The following is a 19,677-nucleotide window of genomic DNA, read 5'->3' as shown; positions in this document are numbered from 1 at the left end:
CTCTGAATTGTCCCTGAATATTCTCCGGATTCTCAATTATGAGGTCGGGTTCAAAAAATGGATTATCGGAAATTTGAATTGGAGTACTTGGTCGACTAGATGACGATTCTAAAGAAAAATCAACGGCGACAATATTTGCTAGATGTCTTGATCTAGTTACAGGTGGTGAACGTTTTGCTCGGTGCATTCACTGAATATCCCATTAGTTATAAAAATAAGAAAAATTAAATAAGTTATCAAATTAATAGACTTTTCTGATTTTGCCCACGTTTCGAATAGCCAAAAGATGCAGCAGAGGGGCAAGATTCGTTTGGTCTCAATATAATTGAGTACAGTTTGGCTCCAATAACCCGGTCCACGTACAAATCCAACTATTACTACGAATCAGAAAATGGATGTCTATCAATTTAACCACTTAAAATAATTTTTTGTTTTGAAATTTTAGAGAAGAAATAGAAAAAAATTCTATGTCCTATAAACTAGGGCGTCGAGAAATAAGAAAGAAAAAGATTGCGCGTCGAAAAATGTTGAAAAATAAAAGGAAAGTAGCGCGTCGAAACTTAAAAAGGAACTAAAAACTAAGAATTAAAAGTTGTGTCTAAAAGTATTAAAGCTTAAAAGGAATTCTATATTCAAAAACGGCAATTACTTAAAAAGGTACTAAAATATAAAAACGGCGTCGCAAAATTCTAAAGCACCTAAATCTTAGTCTAAAGAAGAATCACTTTAGGGATTTTATGGCAAAGCCTAAAAATCTAGAAATAAAAATAACTATGGCAAAAACTATGACTTAAAACTAAATATGAGCGAAAAATACAAATATTATGAATAAACGATTAAAAGGGTACAAAATATAAAAATATAATTAAAGTTGTAAAAAGTACAATTTTTATAAAAATATTATTTTTATATTATTTATTTTTTAAAACTATTAATTTTATAATTTATTAAAACTAATTAAACTAATTAAAACTAAAAAAAATACAAAATAAACTAAATAATATAATAACAATACTCTAATTAGGGTTTTATTAATAATAATAAATAATACTCCGTAATTAATGCAGAATTAGGGTCAAACCTGGCGTGTCAGGTACGTTCATGCGATCGCATGAAATTTTGCCTTCGGGCTCATGCGATCGCATGGGCTAGGTTTTCGGGCCAGGTGTTGGGCTACTACAGTACCAGGCCGAGAGTTATATATATTTTTTTTTCTGTTTTCTGTTTTAATAAATAATTATATAAATAAATAAAAACTTGTATTTTAAAAACTAAAATAAAAATAAAGAAACTTTATAATTTTATATATATATAACAAACTATTAAAAATATATAAATATTTTGTTTTTCTTTTTTTATATTTTTGGTTTTTAATAATTAAAACGTATATTTTTACAAAAAAGGAACTTTATAAAAAATCTTTTTTTATAGCGTTGCGCTTTCGGCGTTTTATCGTTCCCCGGCAGCGGCGCCAAAAATACTTGATGTTATGCGAGGTGTATATTAAATAGTTTATATTTTTACAAAGAAATACTATTAAATACGATACAATTTTACACAAGTGATTTATTTATTTATAGAGTGGATATACCTAAACCTTGCTACAAAACTTATAGGCAGTGTACCTAATCGTACAATAGTGTAGTTTTTAGTAAGTCCGGTTCGTTCCACAGGGAGACTTAGCCAAGTTTAACGCTATATTTTTTAACTTATAATTGTAAAAATACAAAAATATATATAAGTAGTATTATTATTATAAAAGGGGGTTTTTACCGTTTAATGACCGGTTTGTCGATTTTAAAGTGTCGATTTTAAAACTTTAGTCGCAGTTAAAACCTATGTAAAATATTAAAAATAAATATAACTTAATTTAAAGCGTAAAGTAAATAACGATAATGAAATTGCGATAAATAAAAATGTGATAAATAAAAAGTACGATAATTAAAGATTACGATAATTAAAAGTGCAATTAAATATGAAATAAAAGAATTATGCTTATTTAAACTTCCGTAATCATGATGTTTGACGTGTTGTTTTTAGTTTATTCCCATGGGTTAATTGTCCTTTGTCCTGGATTATTCGATATGTCCATACGGATTTGTCCATAATAGTCCATCAGTCATAATCATAAAGTGCGAAAGTCTTCGTCAAATTATTCTTATTCCCGAAGTCAAATATTCCAACTAATTGGGGATTTGAATTGTAACAAGGTCTTAATACTTTGTTTAATGAATACACCAGGTTATCGACTGCGTCTAAACCAAGGTTTTACTACTTAGTTAACAATTACACCAATTACCCTTGAATATAATCCACCCCTGTTTCAACAAGTATATTAACTATTAATCCAGTTCCATGTCCGGTAAAATGAACAATTATTGGTATTTATAGATATCCCGCCCACCGTGCCCAGTCAAGCGTATGTGGTTATACATAAATACGTCAAATTATAAGTCTATATATTAAATCAACTAGGTATCATTTAGTTAATATAAAACCCATTAATAGTCCATAGTCTAATTTCCACAAGTGTCGTTCTTTTATCCAAACCCCAATTATGGTCCAAAGCCCAATTACCCAATTTTAATATTTAGCCCAACATCACGATTACTTCGGCATTAAATAAGCATAATAATAACTTAGCTACGAGACATTAATTTAAAAATAACATTAACCATAACTTACAGTGATTAAAAATAGCGTAGCGTTACACGGACAGAATTTCGACTTACACCCTTACAACATTCGCTAACATACCCTTATTATTAGAATTAAAATTAAAATTAAAATTATAATATAAATATAAATATATATACGTTGATAGATGAAAGGAGAAAGATGTGTTAAAGTTCGAGCAAAACCGCGAAATTTATAGGCATGTGGCCACAAAAAGTGGCCCATGCGATCTCATGGAAAACAAGCCTACAGGCCATGTGATCGCATGGAGGTAGGTACCAGCTCACGTAAGTTTGTTTTCTTGTTTGTTGACGTTTATAATATATAATATAATATATATATTAATTTTAAGAATTAATTATATATTATATTATATTCATGTGCATAGTTGACTTGTAATTTTTAGTCCGTTGCGTCGAGCGTTGAGAGATGACTCTGGTCCCGGTTCCGGTTTTTCGAACGTCCTTGCGTACAATTTAATATCTTGTACTTTGCGTTTCGTATCTTGTACTCTTGTAATTTTGAGACGTTTCTCATCAATAATTTGAACCACTTTGATTGTACTTTGTACTTTTGAGCTTTTTGGTCGTTTGCTTCTTAAATTCGTCGAATTTGTCTTTTGTCTTCACCTTTTATTATTTAAACGAATATCACTTGTAAATAGAACAATTGCAACTAAAAGCTTGTCTTTCTTGAGAGATAATGCTATGAAATATATGTTCGTTTTTAGCATTATCAAATAATTTTAAAAAACAAAGTAAAAACAAAATTATAATATAAATTTGGTGTAAATTTTTAAAATTTTAATAATATGAATTTTTAATTTTATACATTTTAAATTTAAGTTTGGTGTGAATTTAAAAACAAAAATTTACTTTATTTCGTTAAGTTAAAAATATGATTTTTAAAATTCGTCGTGAGTTGAAAACTAGGTCATTGAACCGAAATTGCTCTACCCAAGGTAGGGACGAGAACTTTTATTATCATTATTTTTAATCTTATTGAATTAAAGTATGCCAAAAGCAAACAAACACCAATATGTTTGGAAACTTTGGTAAAATTTAATCATTTTTCTACGCTAATCACCCTCAATAATTTAAATTGTTACTGATTTCTTGCAAATGAGGGCATTGCAAGATCTTAAGTGTGGGAAGGGGTTAAATTCTTTCGAATTTTAAAAATTTTTGACTTATACACTTGGTTACCATTAGAAATACTAGTAACGCAGTAGTTGTACTAGAATCTAGTGCTCTCTGATAATAAAAAACAGCCCTAGTCTTATATACTGACTACCAATTCTAGTAAAATTTTTCAAAATTTTCAATTAAATGAATTCAAAATCATGTTTATACATATTTATGAACGATAAAACTAGGTGTTAACACCGAAATTATTGTTACCTCGGAAAGGACATAAATTGAGAAACAAACCAAAATGTTAGAATTCATTTAAAATGGAATAGAGGACAATAAAAAGGAAAATAAAAGCCAAGTGTGGGAAAAATTTACCAAGTTATTTAAAAACATATATCACATATTTTTGTACAAATAATTGAAGATACCCGAAAAACTGTAATATATTTGAAAGAAAGATGGATCTACACGATGAATCAATTCCATCATTAAAAGGAAGTAAAGTCTTCCGAAAAAGACACGCGCTTCTTGATTTTGGTCATGAAGTTGTCGTCCAGACCAGTTGTAGAGTCTACGAAAAACCTTGAAAAGTTTTCACTAAAATCAGCTGGAAATCCACGGACCTCAGCATCGAATAGGGTCGCCAAGTGGTCAGATTTATCCTAACCATGAGAGGATCTGTCTCGTAAAATGGGGAGGACGCCGTGCAAATTAGCTTGATAAGACTAATGAATCAGACCTCCAGAAAGGATAATCTCCTTAAAGATTAAAAATCAGCTTTTAAGACTGATATTACTCAATCCTAGAGATTGACCTTAAAGATTGAGAATTACAAACTCATGGAATTCGATGATATCTAAACTCGAGCTTGAACGAGAAAATATTTTGATCAAATTTACAAACCGATTTGTTTTTTGAAAACCCATTTTCAATGCGTTCATTACAGTTGAACGTAAAATCCTAGGAATTCACCTGGAATTCATTAGGTCACCTGAACCAAAATCGGGTGTCAACCGTAAGAACGGTGGTTGCATAGTATGGTCGAAGACAAGACCTTGTACCAGACTAAAATATTATAGGGTGAGCTTTACTATTGCTCCTACAAGGATAGTAATTGCATCCGACACGTTATAGACCATAATTAAAAGCATGTCAGGGGACATTGCCTTAACAGTGGATTGTTCAACGCTTTCCTTTACAACCGGACTGTAGTTTACTGAAAGGTAATATACGGAGCAAGTATACTGGATGTGTTGCTTTTCCAATACAAGGTTAGCAAGTGGGTGACACAAAACCGCAAGTTTTGAGCTAAAATTTTCAAATATGAAACCCACCAAACCCACAAAAACAATTTGCAAAACACCGGTGAAGGGTTATTCCGGAAAACTTATCTAGGGTAAAATCTAGATTGTATTTTCAAAAGATCAAATGTTTTCATAAAGATCCAATTTCCTTAAAGGATCTAAATTTTTATAGTCATGTGGGACTGTAAACCACATCGTTACTACCATTGTTTATACTGCCGTATAGAAATCACTGATGTACAAAGTGTGAAGAATAAAGAAGTGATTCTAGTATTCTTATTTCAAGACTATATTGCTTGAGGATAAGCAACGCTCAAGTGTGGGAATATTTGATAATTCTAAAAACGAACATATATTTCATAGCATTATCCCTCAAGAAAGACAAGCTTTTAGTTGCAATTGTTCTATTTACAAGTGATATTCGTTTAAATAATAAAAGGTGAAGACAAAAGACAAATTCGACGAATTGAAGAAGCAAACGACCAAAAAGCTCAAAAGTACAAAGTACAATCAAAGTGGTTCAAATTATTGATGAGAAACGTCTCAAAATTACAAGAGTACAAGATACGAAATGCAAAGTACAAGATATTAAATTGTACGCAAGGACGTTCGGAAAACCGGAACCGGGACCAGAGTCATCTCTCAACGCTCCACGCAACGGACTAAAAATTACAAGTCAACTATGCACATGAATATAATATAATATATAATTAATTTTTAAAATTAATATATATATTATATTATATTATATATTATAAACGTCGGCAAACAAGAAAACAAACTTATGTGAGCTGGTACCTACCTCCATGCGATCGATGGCCTGTAGGCTTATTTTCCATGCGATCGCATGGGCCACTTTTTGTGGCCACATGCCTATAAATTTCGCAGTTTTGCTCGAACTTTAACACATCTTTCTCCTTTCATCTATCAACGTATATATATTTATATTTATATTATAATTTTAATTTTAATTTTAATTCTAATAATAAGGGTATGTTAGCGAATGTTGTAAGGGTGTAAGTCGAAATTCTGTCCGTGTAACGCTACGCTATTTTTAATCACTGTAAGTTATGGTTAATGTTATTTTTAAATTAATGTCTCGTAGCTAAGTTATTATTATGCTTATTTAATGCCGAAGTAATCATGATGTTGGGCTAAATATTAAAATTGGGTAATTGGGCTTTGGACCATAATTGGGGTTTGGATAAAAGAACGACACTTGTGGAAATTAGACTATGGACTATTAATGGGTTTTATATTAACTAAATGATACCTCGTTGATTTAATATATATACTTATAATTTGACGTATTTATGTATAACCACATACGCTTGACTTGGCACGGTGGGCGGGATATCTATAAATACCAATAATTGTTCATTTTATCAGACACGGAACTGGATTAATAGTTAATACACTTGTTGAAACAGGGGTGGATTATATTCAAGGGTAATTGGTGTAATTGTTAACAAAGTAGTAAAACCTTGGACTACACGCAGTCGATAACCTGGTGTATTCATTAAACCAAGTATTAAGACCTTGTTACAATTCGAATCCCCAATTAGTGGGAATATTTGACTTCGGGAATAAGAATAATTTGACGAAGACTCTCGCACTTTATGATAATGACTGATGGACTATTATGGACAAATCCGTATGGACATATCAAATAATCCAGGACAAAGGACAATTAACCTATGGGAATAAACTAAAAACAGCACGCCGAACACCATGATTACGGAAGTTTAAAATAAGCATAATTTATATATTTCATATTTAATTGCACCTTTTATTTATTGTCATTTTATTTAATTGCATTATTATTTATCGTACTCTTTAATTATTTTATCGTATTTTTATTTATCGCAATTTCATTATCGTTATTTACTTTACGCTTAAAATTAAGTTATATTTATTTTTAATATTTTACATTAGGTTTTAACTGTGACTAAAGTTTTAAAAATCGACAAACCGGTCAATAAACGGTAAAAACCCCCGTTTATAATAATAATACTACTTATATATATTTTTGTATTTTTACAATTATAAGTTACAAATATAGCGTTAAGCTTGGCTAGAGTTCCCTGTGGACGAACCGAACTTACTAAAAAACTACACTACTGTACGATTAGGTACACTGCATATAAGTGTTGTAGCAAGGTTTAGGTATATCCACTCTATAAATAAATAAATCACTTGTGTAAAATTGTATCGTATTTAATAGTATTTCCTTGTAAAAATATAACTATTTCATATACCCCTCGCGTAACATCAAGTATTTTTGGCGCCGCTGCCGGGGAACGCTAAAACGCCGAAAGCGCAACGCTATAAAAAAGATTTTTTATAAAGTTCATTTTTTGTAAAAATATACGTTTTAATTATTAAAAACCAAAAATATAAAAAAAGAAAAACAAAATATTTATATATTTTTAATAGTTTGTTATATATATATAAAATTATAAAGTTTCTTTATTTTTATTTTAGTTTTTAAAATACAAGTTTTTATTTATTTATATAATTATTTATTAAAATAGAAAACAGAAAAAAAATATATAACTCTCGGCCTGGTACTGTAGCAGCCCAACACCTGCCCGAAAACCTAGCCCATGCGATCGCATGAGCCCGAAGGCAAAATTTCATGCGATCGCATGAACGTACCTGACACGCCAGGTTTGACCCTAATTCTGCATTAACTACGGAGTATTATTTATTATTATTAATAAAACCCTAATTAGGGTATTGTTATTATATTATTTAGTTTATTTTGTATTTTTTTTAGTTTTAATTAGTTTTAATAAATTATAAAATTAATAGTTTTATAAAATAAATAATATAAAAATAATATTTTTATAAAAATTGTACTTTTTACAACTTTAAGTAAATTTTTATATTTTGTACCCTTTTAATCATTTATTCATAATATTTGTATTTTTCGCTCGTATTTAGTTTTAAGTCATACTTTTTGCCATAGTTATTTTTATTTTTAGATTTTTAGGCTTTGCCATAAAATTCCTTAAGTGCTTTTTCTTTAGACTAAGATTTAGGTGCTTTAGAATTTTGCGACGCCGTTTTTATATTTTAGTACCTTTTTAAGTAATTGCCGTTTTTGAATATAGAATTCCTTTTAAGCTTTAATACTTTTAGACACAACTTTTAATTCTTAGTTTTTAGTTCCTTTTTAAGTTTCGACGCGCTACTTTCCTTTTATTTTTCGACATTTTTCGACGCGCAATCTTTTTCTTTCTTATTTCTCGACGCTCTAGTTTATAGGACATAGAATTTTTTTCTATTTCTTCTCTAAAATTTCAAAACGAAAAATTATTTTAAGTGGTTAAATTGATAGACATCCATTTTCTAATTCGTAGTAATAGTTGGATTTGTACGTGGACCGGGTTATTGGAGCCAAACAGTCCTCAATTATATTGAGACCAAACGAATCCTGCCCCTCTGCTGCATCTTTTGGCTATTCGAAACGTGGGCAAAATCAGAAAAGTCTATTAATTTGACAACTTATATAATTTTTCTTATTTTTATAACTAATAGGATATTCAGTGAATGCACCGAGCAAAACATTCACCACCTTTTGTACGTTCACCACATGTAACAAGATCAAGACATCTAGCAAATATTGTCGCCGTTGATTTTTCTTTAGAATCGTCATCTAGTCGACCAAGTACTCCAATTCAAATTTTCGATAATCCATTTTTTGAACCCGACCTCACAATTGAGAATCCGGAGAATATTCAGGGATAATTCAGAGATCCTGAACCATTAATATTTCCTTCGGAACCACCAATCATTCAAACAGAGATTGTAGAGGAACCAACCATTAAATCAGAATCCTCTAGTGATTCAGATTCAACAAATTCAATCATGGAAAATCTGGAACCTCTAAGTATGGAAGACCGAATGCGAGCTAAACGCACTGGCCAAGGTCACGCAATTATTCAACCTAACATTAATGCGTCAGATTATGAAATCAAAGGACAAATCCTACACATGGTAACAAATCAATGCCAATTTAGTGGTGCGCCGAAGGAAGATCCAAACGAACATCTTCGTACATTTAATAGGATCTGTACTTTATTTAAAATAAGAGAAGTGGAGGATGAACAGATATATCTCATGTTATTTCCCTGGACTTTAAAGGGAGAAGCCAAAGATTGGTTGGAATCGTTACCTGAAGGGGCGATTGATACATGGGATGTTTTAGTTGAAAATTTTCTTAAACAATTCTTTCCGGCATCTAAAGCCGTAAGACTTCAAGGAGAAATTGTTACGTTCACATAGAAGCCAAATGAAACTTTATATGAAGCGTGGACAAGATTTGAAAAGTTATTAAGAGGATGTCCGCAACATGGTTTAGACACTTGTCAAATAGTACAAATATTCTACCAAGGATGCGACATCACTACAAGGAAAGACATCAATATAGCAGCTGGTGGTTCCATTATGAAGAAAACCGCAACTGATGCTTACAAAATTATTGATAACACTTCTTCCCACTCACATGAGTGGCACCAAGAAAAAGATATCGTTAGATCATCTAAAGCAGCTAGAGCCGATTCTAGCCATGACTTAGATTCCATTTCTGTAAAAATAGATGCTGTCGAGAGACGAATGGAAAAGATGACTAAAGATATCCACTCAATACGAATTAGTTGTGAGCAGTGTGGAGGATCACATTTAACAAAAGATTGTCTCAGTACTGAACTAACAATGGAACAAAGAGAGAATGTTTCATACATAAACCAAAGGCCTGGAAATAATTATCAGAATAATTATCAACCGCTAAGACCAATTTACAATCAAAATCAGAACTATAACCGAAATGTTCCATACAACAATCAACAAGGTCCTAGTAATCAACAAGTATCCAACAATACTTACAATCAGCAAAGACCTATTTTTTTAAAAAAACCACCACAAACCGATGATAAAAAGCCAAATTTAGAAGATATGATGTCGAAGCTAGTTGAATCTCAAACGCAATTTTTCACATCTCAGAAACAAACCAATGAACAAAATGCTCAAGCATTTAGAAATCAACAAGCTTCTATTCAAAATCTGGAACAGGAAGTAAGTAACCTAGCAAGGTTGATAGGTGAAAGAAAACCGGGAAGTTTACCTAGTGATACAAATGCTAACCCCCGGAATGAAACAGCTAAAGCCATTACCACAAGAAGTGGTATTACACTTAAACCACCTGAAATGCCTGTAATTTCTGATGAAGCTATTCCTACTCCACAAGAACCACAACCTGAGCAAGATAAGGAAAAAGAACCGGTAGTTGAAAAGGTTAATGAAGATAACACAGTTAAGGCAAAACCTTATGTTAAACCATACCAACTACCACTTTCTTACCCCGAGTAAAATGAGAAAAGAGAGACTTGAAGCCGAGCAATCCAAATTCTTGGATATGTTTAAACAGATAAATGTAAATCTTCCTTTCATTGATGTAATTTCAGGAATGCCTAGATATGTTAAATTCTTGAAAGATCTAATCACGAATAGAAAGAAAATGGAAGAACTCTCGGCTGTTACAATGAATGCTAATTGTTCTGCAGTGCTGTTGAATAAGATACCAGAAAAATTAACTGATCCAGGAAGTTTCACAATTCCATGTTTTCTGGGTAGTCTTAATTCAATAGAAGCATTGGCAGACTTAGGTGCCAGTATAAATTTAATGCCGTATTCACTATACGCTAAACTAGACCTTGGAGAATTGAAACCAACACGAATAAGTATACAAATAGCCGATAGATCAGTAAAATATCCTAGAGGGATAATGGAAAACATGCTAGTTAAAGTTGGTACTTTAGTATTTCCAGTAGATTTTGTTATTATGGACATGGAAGAAGATTCTAGAGTTCCTCTCATATTAGGAAGACCATTCTTAAACACGACCAAAGCAATAATAGATGTGTTTGGTAAGAAACTGACCCTAAGTATAGAGGACGAGAGTGTTACCTTTTCTGTTGATAGAGCAATGCAACAACCGCAATCTGCAGATGATACATGCTATTATATTCAAAATATAGATTCACATGCAGAATTGTTAGAAGAATTTCCAGAATTACAAGGAACAGGAGAATGTTCTTTAGAAGAAGGAACTGAACCAATTGATGAAACAGCAATGTTAGCCGCACTTATGGCTAATGGATATGAACCAACAATAGAAGAAATTCAAATTATAAAAGAAGAAGACAGATATCGATATAAATCATCGATAGAAGAACCACCGACATTAAAGTTAAAGCCACTTCCAAACCATTTGGAATATGCTTATTTACATGGTGAATCTGAATTACCTGTAATAATATCGTCTTCTCTTACTGAAAATGAAAAATCACAACTCATTTCTGTGCTAAAAGCTCATAAACCAGCTATTGCATGGAAGATTCATGATATTAAAGGAATAAGTCCTTCGTATTGCACACATACAATCCTTATGGAAGAAGGTCATAAAATGTATGTGCAACGCCAACGAAGACTAAATCCTAATATGCAAGATGTTGTTAAGAAAGAAATTATTAAACTGCTTGATGCAGGTTTAATTTATCCAATCTCTGATAGTCCATGGGTAAGCCCAGTTCAATGCGTACCTAAGAAGGGTGGCATGACTGTCATCACAAATGAGAAAAATGAGCTTATTCCTACTAGGACTGTAACAGGATGACGTGTTTGTATTGATTATAGAAAATTAAATGACGCCACCAGAAAAGATCACTTTCCCTTACCTTTCATTGATCAAATGTTGGAAAGATTAGCCGGAAATAGTTACTATTGTTTTCTTGACGGTTTTTCCGGATATTTTCAAATTCCAATAGCACCCGAGGACCAAGAGAAAACCACATTCACGTGCCCTTATGGTACTTTTGCTTACAAACGCATGCCATTTGGACTTTGCAACGCCCCTACAACCTTTCAAAGGTGCATGATGGCAATTTTTCACGACATGATAGAAGAATGCATGGAAGTTTTCATGGATGACTTTTCAGTCTTCAGTGATACATTTGAATCATGTCTAGTTAATCTTGAACGAATGCTTATTAGATGCGAACAATCTAATCTAGTACTTAATTGGGAGAAATGCCATTTCATGGTTAAAGAAGGCATCGTTCTTGATCATAAAATTTCAAAGGAAGGAATTGAAGTGGATAGAGCTAAAGTAGATGTAATTGCTAAACTTCCACATCCCACCAATGTTAGAGGAGTTAGGAGTTTTCTAGGGCATGCCGGTTTTTACCGACGTTTCATAAAAGATTTTTCTAAAATTGCCACTTCTATGAATAAACTCCTAGAAAAGGATGCTCCATTTATCTTTTCAGATGAATGCATCAAATCTTTTAATATTCTTAAAGAAAAACTCACTAATGCGCCGATCATGATAACTCCAAATTGGAATCTACCATTTGAACTCATGTGCGAAGCAAGTGATTTTGCAATGGGAGCCGTTTTAGGACAAAGGATTGAAAAATGATTTCAAACTATATATTATGCTAGTAAGACGATACAAGGAGCACAAACGAACTATACAACTACTGAAAAAGAACTCCTTGCTATTGTCTTTGCTTTTGACAAATTTCGTTCATATCTCGTTCTAGCTAAAACGGTGGTCTATACTGACCTTTATGCTCTTAGATACCTATTTTCGAAACAAGATGCTAAACTAAGATTAATCCGTTGGATCTTACTCTTACAAGAGTTCGATATTGAAATCCGAGATAAAAAGGGAGCAGAAAATCTCGCCGCTGATCTTCTTTCTCGTCTTGAAAATCCTAAATTAGAAGTTCAAAATGAATCGGCAATACAAGACAACTTTCCTGATGAATATCTATTGAAGATAGATTATAATGAAATTCCATGGTTTGCAGACTATGCAAACTACTTAGTATGTGGATTCCTTGAAAAAGGACTGTCGTACCAAAAACGAAGGAAATTCTTTAGTGATATAAAACACTATTTCTGGGAAGATCCACATTTGTTTAAAAGTTGTCCCGATGGAATAATACGCCGATGCATATTCGGGGATGAAGCCAGTCAAATCTTAAACCATTGTCACAAAGGACCAACATGAGGGCATTATGGGCCTCAACTCACAGCAAGAAAAGTTTACGATGCTGGATTCTATTGGCCTACAATTTTTAAAGACGCACACCTTCTTTGCAAATCCTGTGATGCTTGTCAAAGGGCTGGAAAAATAAGTCAACGTGATGAAATGCCACAAAATGTCATTCAAGTATGTGAAGTATTTGACATTTGGGGTATTGACTTTATGGGTCCATTTCCAAAATCTCATAATAATCTCTACATTCTCGTTGCCATTGATTATGTATCTAAATGGGCGGAAGCACAAGCTCTCCCAACTAACGATGCACGAGTTGTAGTCAACTTTTTAAAATGTCTTTTTGCTAGGTTTGGAACATCGAAAGCTTTAATAAGTGATCGGGGTACTCATTTTTGTAATAATCAACTTGAGAAAGTTCTCAAAAGATATGGAGTAACTCATAAAATCTCCACTTCTTATCATCCACAGACAAGTGGAAAAGTTAAAAATACCAACCGAGCATTAAAACGTATTCTAGAGAAAACCGTAGGATCAAATCCGAAGGAATGGTCCATGAAATTGGAGGATGCACTATGGGCTTTTAGAACAGCCTACAAAACTCCAATTGGAACCACACCTTTTAAACTCGTTTACGGAAAAACATGTCATCTTCCAGTAGAAATTGAACACAAAGCATTTTGGGCTTTGAAGACATGTAATCTTGATTTACATGAAGCCGGACGTCTACGATTAAGTCAACTAAATGAATTAGAAGAATTGAGACATGAAGCATACGAATATTCATTAATCTATAAAGAAAGAACGAAGAAATGGCATGATAAAAGAATCAGAAGTTCAAAAGAATTTAAAGAAGGAGACAGAGTTCTTCTTTTCAATTCACGATTCAAGCTATTTCCTAGAAAATTGAAATCAAGATGGTCTGGACCATTCATAGTCAAAAGAGTTTTCCCATACGGAACAATAGAGTTAATAAATTCAAATGGGATTGAATTTAAAGTTAATGGTCACAGAGTTAAACATTACATACATGGTCCGATGGAAGTTAACAATGAAGTCAATCATAATTTCACCACCCAAGAAAACCCTCAAAATGAAAACATAAATATGTTATCAACAACATATGAAAATTTGGAAAATAGGAAGGATTCAAATTGGAGTGATGAAGAAGAATTCTTATACAAACCTCCAATTCCAAGAAACGAAGAAAAATGTGAACAAGAAGTTAAAATAGAAGTGAAAGAATCAAGAAAAGAACACCCGAAAAAGGTTTACAAACCAACTCGACTTACTAAAGCAGGAGACCCGGGTGAATTTATCATTTCTTGCTTGCTTAATGATGGTGTTGTATATAATGGACTCGCAGATTTAGGAGCAAGTGCAAATATTATGCCTCTTTCCTTATACAAAAGATTAGGTATGGGTAAATTAAAACCAACCAAAATAGGTGTTCAATCATTTGACCTAACCATTAAACACCCGGTTGGAATAGTAAATAATTTACTGGTTAACGTTGGAAGTTTGACCTTTGTTGCAAACTTCATAGTGATTAATATGGAGGAAAACCTTGATATTCCTCTAATTTTAGGTCGCCCATTTTTAGCAACCACCGAGGCGTTCATTGAAGTAAGAGAAGGTAGAATGACACTTAGGGATGGTGATAAATCGATCACCTTTGTGAATCAAAAGTTTAGATCTCCACCAACCAAAACTGTTAAACCAATAAAAATGCATAAGTGTGGGGAAGATGAAGAAACACTTAATGATGATCCGATCACAAAGAACCCCGTTGATGATAAGAAATTAGATGAACCCATTTTTACCAGTTCAACGAAGAAACTTTATAAACGGATTCACGATGCTAAGATTAAGGGAAACCTTAAGTTATGTAACCGATTAGTATCCAATTTATCGCCAAAAGAAAAGGCAATGTTAGTTGAATTTGTGAAAGCTACGGAGGAAATCAACAAATGGATTGAAGCCCTCGGTGGTAAGGTGAGAGCTTCAAGCCCGATTTCTGGTGGCGCACCCCCCAGAGACATACAAATTGTTGATGATCCAATTTAAAATAACGATAATCACAATTTCAACACCACATCTAACTAAGTGTGGGGAGGTTCGAATCTTTTTAGGGTAATATATATTTCTGTTAGAGTAAGATATTCTGTTTTCGTGTAGTTCTCGAGAATGGAATCCGAATGGTCTTTCCCTAGCAGACCCTAAAGAACTAGTCTTCTCCCCCCATTCTGAATTTTTATTTTTTTTATGTTTTACGAGATGAAGACTTCCTGTGAACTAAACCATGGTCTAATGCTACACGCTTTAATCACTAAACGAAATAATGACACCCTTCCAAGTGAATTGGTATCATTAATCAGAGGCAAATTGGACGGAGTAAGAAAAGAATCCAGGAACGAAAATAATAAGTTACATTTTGGTAAAGAAAAATCAAAATCCGCTGCGAAAAGAAGAGCACGACACCTTGAAAGATGTCACAAATGCGGAAAATGGTCACACGAAGGTAAATGTTCAAATAATCAAACATATTAAAATACCGAATTTGTTACTTTATGCAGAGATGGACCGTTCATATGTTTCGAAGAAAAAACGTTGAATGCTCGAGGTTACGCCTATGTAGCTATGGAAAACCAATTAGTCCGACTATCTTATGAATGGGCTAAAACAGGTCACTGAGAATTATATTTCACTGGTAAGTATGTACAGTTTTTATTTTTATTTTATTGTTTTTAACCTTTTGATAATAAACGCTAAATTGTTCGCTATAATGTATTAAATTGATACTCAATAAAATTAAGTTTTGCGACCGAAATTATTGATATCATACAAAAATTTATTACATCACTGCGAAATTTACCGTTTATTCTTAAGGTATAAATATCTTTAATCGATCAAACCAAAATATTTCAAAAATTTGTCATGAGTTAAACTAGGTTATGGAATCGAAATTACTTTACCAAAAAGAGGGGCGTATATTTTTGATAATATTTGATTGATTAAAGTGGAATAAAAAAAAACAAAAAAGATTTTTAATTTTATTTTTACTTTGTTTTTTAAATTTAATAAATTAATATTAAATTATTATTGTAAACTTTTTAAATCAATATATTTAAATTTGTAAATATTTGAAAAATTAATATTTTTAATATAAGTTTGTATGTATAAAAACAAAAATATAATACAAGTTTGGTGTGAATTTTCAATTTTCATAATATAAATTTTTAATTTTATGCATTTTAAATTTAAGTTTGGTGTGAATTTAAAAAAATTTTACTTTATTTCGTTATGTTAAAAATATGATTTTTAAAATTCGTCGTAAGTTGAAGACTAGGTCATTGAACCGAAATTGCTTTACCCAAGAGAGGGACGAGAACTTTTATTATCATTATTTTTAATCTTATTGAATTAAAGTATGCCAAAAATATTAAAAAACCAAAAAATCTTTACTTTTAAAACCGCGCTTTGAATTGACAAATTTTAAAATTTTGTCGAGGGACGGACTAGGACATCGCTCCGAAACGCCCTCATCCTAAAAAGAAACAAATTTTTAAAATTTAATTTAATTATATGTTTTAAAAAGTGTAAGGTTTTATAAAAAAAAAAAAAAAGCAAAAAGTTACTGTACCCGAACCCCATGCGATCGCATGGGATTTGGCCTTCCAATCCATGCGACCGCATGGAGCTGGAATCCAGGCCAGAAACAAAAGACCAGCGAGCTGTTCTGTCCACTCCACAAAACACACACATTAACACGAAACCCTCTCAAAAAACCTCAAAAATTCGTCAAATTTCTTGCTCTAATCATGCCTAGGTTCGGATTCTTCAACAAAAAGGTAAAAATTACACCCCTAAACTCTGAAAATTTCTAGTTTTTGTGATAATTACCAATATTTTACCTAATGCAATTTTGTTACTTTCTATTGTAATTAGTGTTAAAATTGTTAGTATATTATGCATGTATAACCTAGATTAATGTTATTTAACATGATTTGAAGCCAAAAACTTCCAAAATTTTTAGAAATCTAGGGTTTGTGTTCTTGAGCAATTTGGGACTTTTTGATATAAACAGGTTATGGCCGATTTTTGTCATGAATTATTGCTAAATTAAGTAGTGTAACATGTTTAGGTTGCTAAATGATCCAAACATTGATCCTAAACATGATTTTTGGAGATTAAAGTAGACTTTTTAAGTCTAAAATTCATGAACTTGATTAATTTGATATAATTGCCATTTGAGACTTATTTAATTGTTTGTAATGACTATTTTGACATGTTATTTGAGTTAAATGCTTATGGACTTTGTATACATTTTCATATGTGCTTATTTAAAAAAGTGTAGAATTGTAAAAAATGTGAAAATGTGTATAAGTTTAATTTTGATTGAACATGTTATTGTGGTTAATTTAAGTTGTTATTTTGCTAACACTAATGCATATTTGGATGCACAAATTTTGTGTTTAATGTGTTTTGCAGAAACCCGATACTGCTGGTGCTTCATCATCATCTAGTCTACCACAACAGGAGCCTGAACCAAAATATGAGCTGCAATACGAGCCAGAATCCGAACAAGAACCACAACAGGAACAACAACATCAGCCTGATCAACACGTACAATGAGGGGGCACATTGCAAATTAGCTTTTAAGACTAATGAATCTAATCCCCAGATGGATGATCTCCGTAAAGATCAACCGCATCTATGTTTGATCGCGGTCAACATACATATGCCATAACAAATTGAGGTGTGCAAACTCATGGTTCATCAATGATATTTAGACACGATATAATTTTATTCTAAAGCTTATGCTATTTTATGAATTATATTGTGTAAAACCATTTTTAGGACATTCGGTTTCAAGTTCCATGATACTTCAATTATGGGGGCGGATAGCTTGCTAATCGCCGACTGAGACTACGGTTTTCAGTTACCCTCAACCGGAATTTGAGGTTAAAACCGGAAAACGTGTCTAGTGTAAAAACTAGCTTGCCATTTTATAAAAACATAAAACGTTTTCACAAGGTCCAATTTTCCGTAAGGATCCAAATTTTTAAACCTTAATCACGAGTTTCAACTTTGTTTCTGTTGCCAGAATTTCATTTCGTGTGGTGTGCGTGTGATCCAATAAATATTGTGTAGTGTTTCCAACTTATTTCATATAGCGTGTGTTTCATTTCGTGTGGTGTGCGTGTGATCCAATAAATATTGGGTATTTTGATATTGCTTTAAACATACATATATTTCGACGCAATATCATTTATATTTCTTTGACTTTTACCGAAACGAAGACATTCAAATGCATAATTCAAGAGAAAAAGGCAAAAGTAAACGCGAGCTTAAAGTAAGAAGAAATTCGATAAAACTACGGATTTAATCTAAATATATATCAAGATAATGTTTACTCGAATGCAAGTTCAAGATGATCGAAGAAAAAGAGTTCAAATGAGAAGTTCCAAGTCGATATACGTCAACACTTGATCAACAAAGAACAAACGAAAAAATAAAAATAAGAAAACTGTCGGTTATTCCTACGCGAAACGTGTGCAAAGCTATGTGAAACGCGTAGTATTTTTGCCTTACGCGGATCGTGTGGGTATCTACGCGAAACGCGTAATCTTGAGTCCAGATTCAGATCCGAATTACAAATGGGAAGGTTGCTTTTTAGTTTTATATTACAACTTTACACTTTACAGCATAAAAAGAGGAATATTACAGAGACTTTTGACCTACTACTTCAACTCTTAATGCTATAATACGGAGACCAGTTCAGAGGAGAAGACAGACATATCAAGATACATCGAAAAATATTATTCTCACTGTTTTTCATTTTATAAATTTCAAAGTACTCCGTATCAGTTTATTTAGTTTTAAGTACATTTCCAATTAATTTCCAAGGTTCAATATTTAGGATAGTTTCAATATTAGGGGTGTATTGTTCGTGATTAAGGGTATTATTGTGCGAGTGCAAGGGTGTTGTTATTGTAATTTTTCTACCGTTTTGAAGTTATTGAAAGTGAAGATTTTCGTAAGTATATTCCGTTAAAATTATCGTTATCAATTTTTATCGTTATTATTATGTTTGTATGTTTTTATTTTTATGTTTACCCTAGCATAATGAGTAGCTAAATTTCCCTAGTGTTTGCTTAGATGTAGAGCCCCTAGTGAAATGGATTGTTATCATTTGTAAAAAAATTAAAATGTAACTTAAGTATTTTTAACATTAAGCCTAATTAAAAGAACCATTATTATGTATTTGGATATTTAACTCCTGTCACTTAATTTGTTAGATTAAAATAACGAAAGTTATTTTTATCTATATAAATTAAGCTTCAACATTAAAAGTGATCTAGACGAACTTATAAATAATTTATTAACACTAAATTAGAAATAAAGTTCGGTGGTTTGGGTAATATCACTAGTCATATAATAGTGAAATTATAAAAAGGGAAACCGTTATAATTTGGGTTTTGGCGAAGGTCAA

The 19,677-nt window shown here is 32.0% G+C and overlaps 1 non-coding gene across 1 annotated transcript; it reads right to left on the bottom strand.

Annotated features, from left to right (window-relative positions):
* Window positions 1-9,370: 9,370 nt before the first annotated feature.
* On the bottom strand, window positions 9,371-9,477 carry LOC139869871 (small nucleolar RNA R71). Its single transcript, XR_011766446.1, has one exon. It is a non-coding gene; the product is annotated as a small nucleolar RNA R71 (small nucleolar RNA).
* Window positions 9,478-19,677: the final 10,200 nt, after the last annotated feature.

The sequence above is a fragment of the Rutidosis leptorrhynchoides genome, chromosome 9, assembly GCF_046630445.1.
Source record: "Rutidosis leptorrhynchoides isolate AG116_Rl617_1_P2 chromosome 9, CSIRO_AGI_Rlap_v1, whole genome shotgun sequence".
Lineage (NCBI taxonomy): Eukaryota > Viridiplantae > Streptophyta > Magnoliopsida > Asterales > Asteraceae > Rutidosis > Rutidosis leptorrhynchoides.
This window is presented reverse-complemented; position numbering and strand designations above follow the sequence as displayed.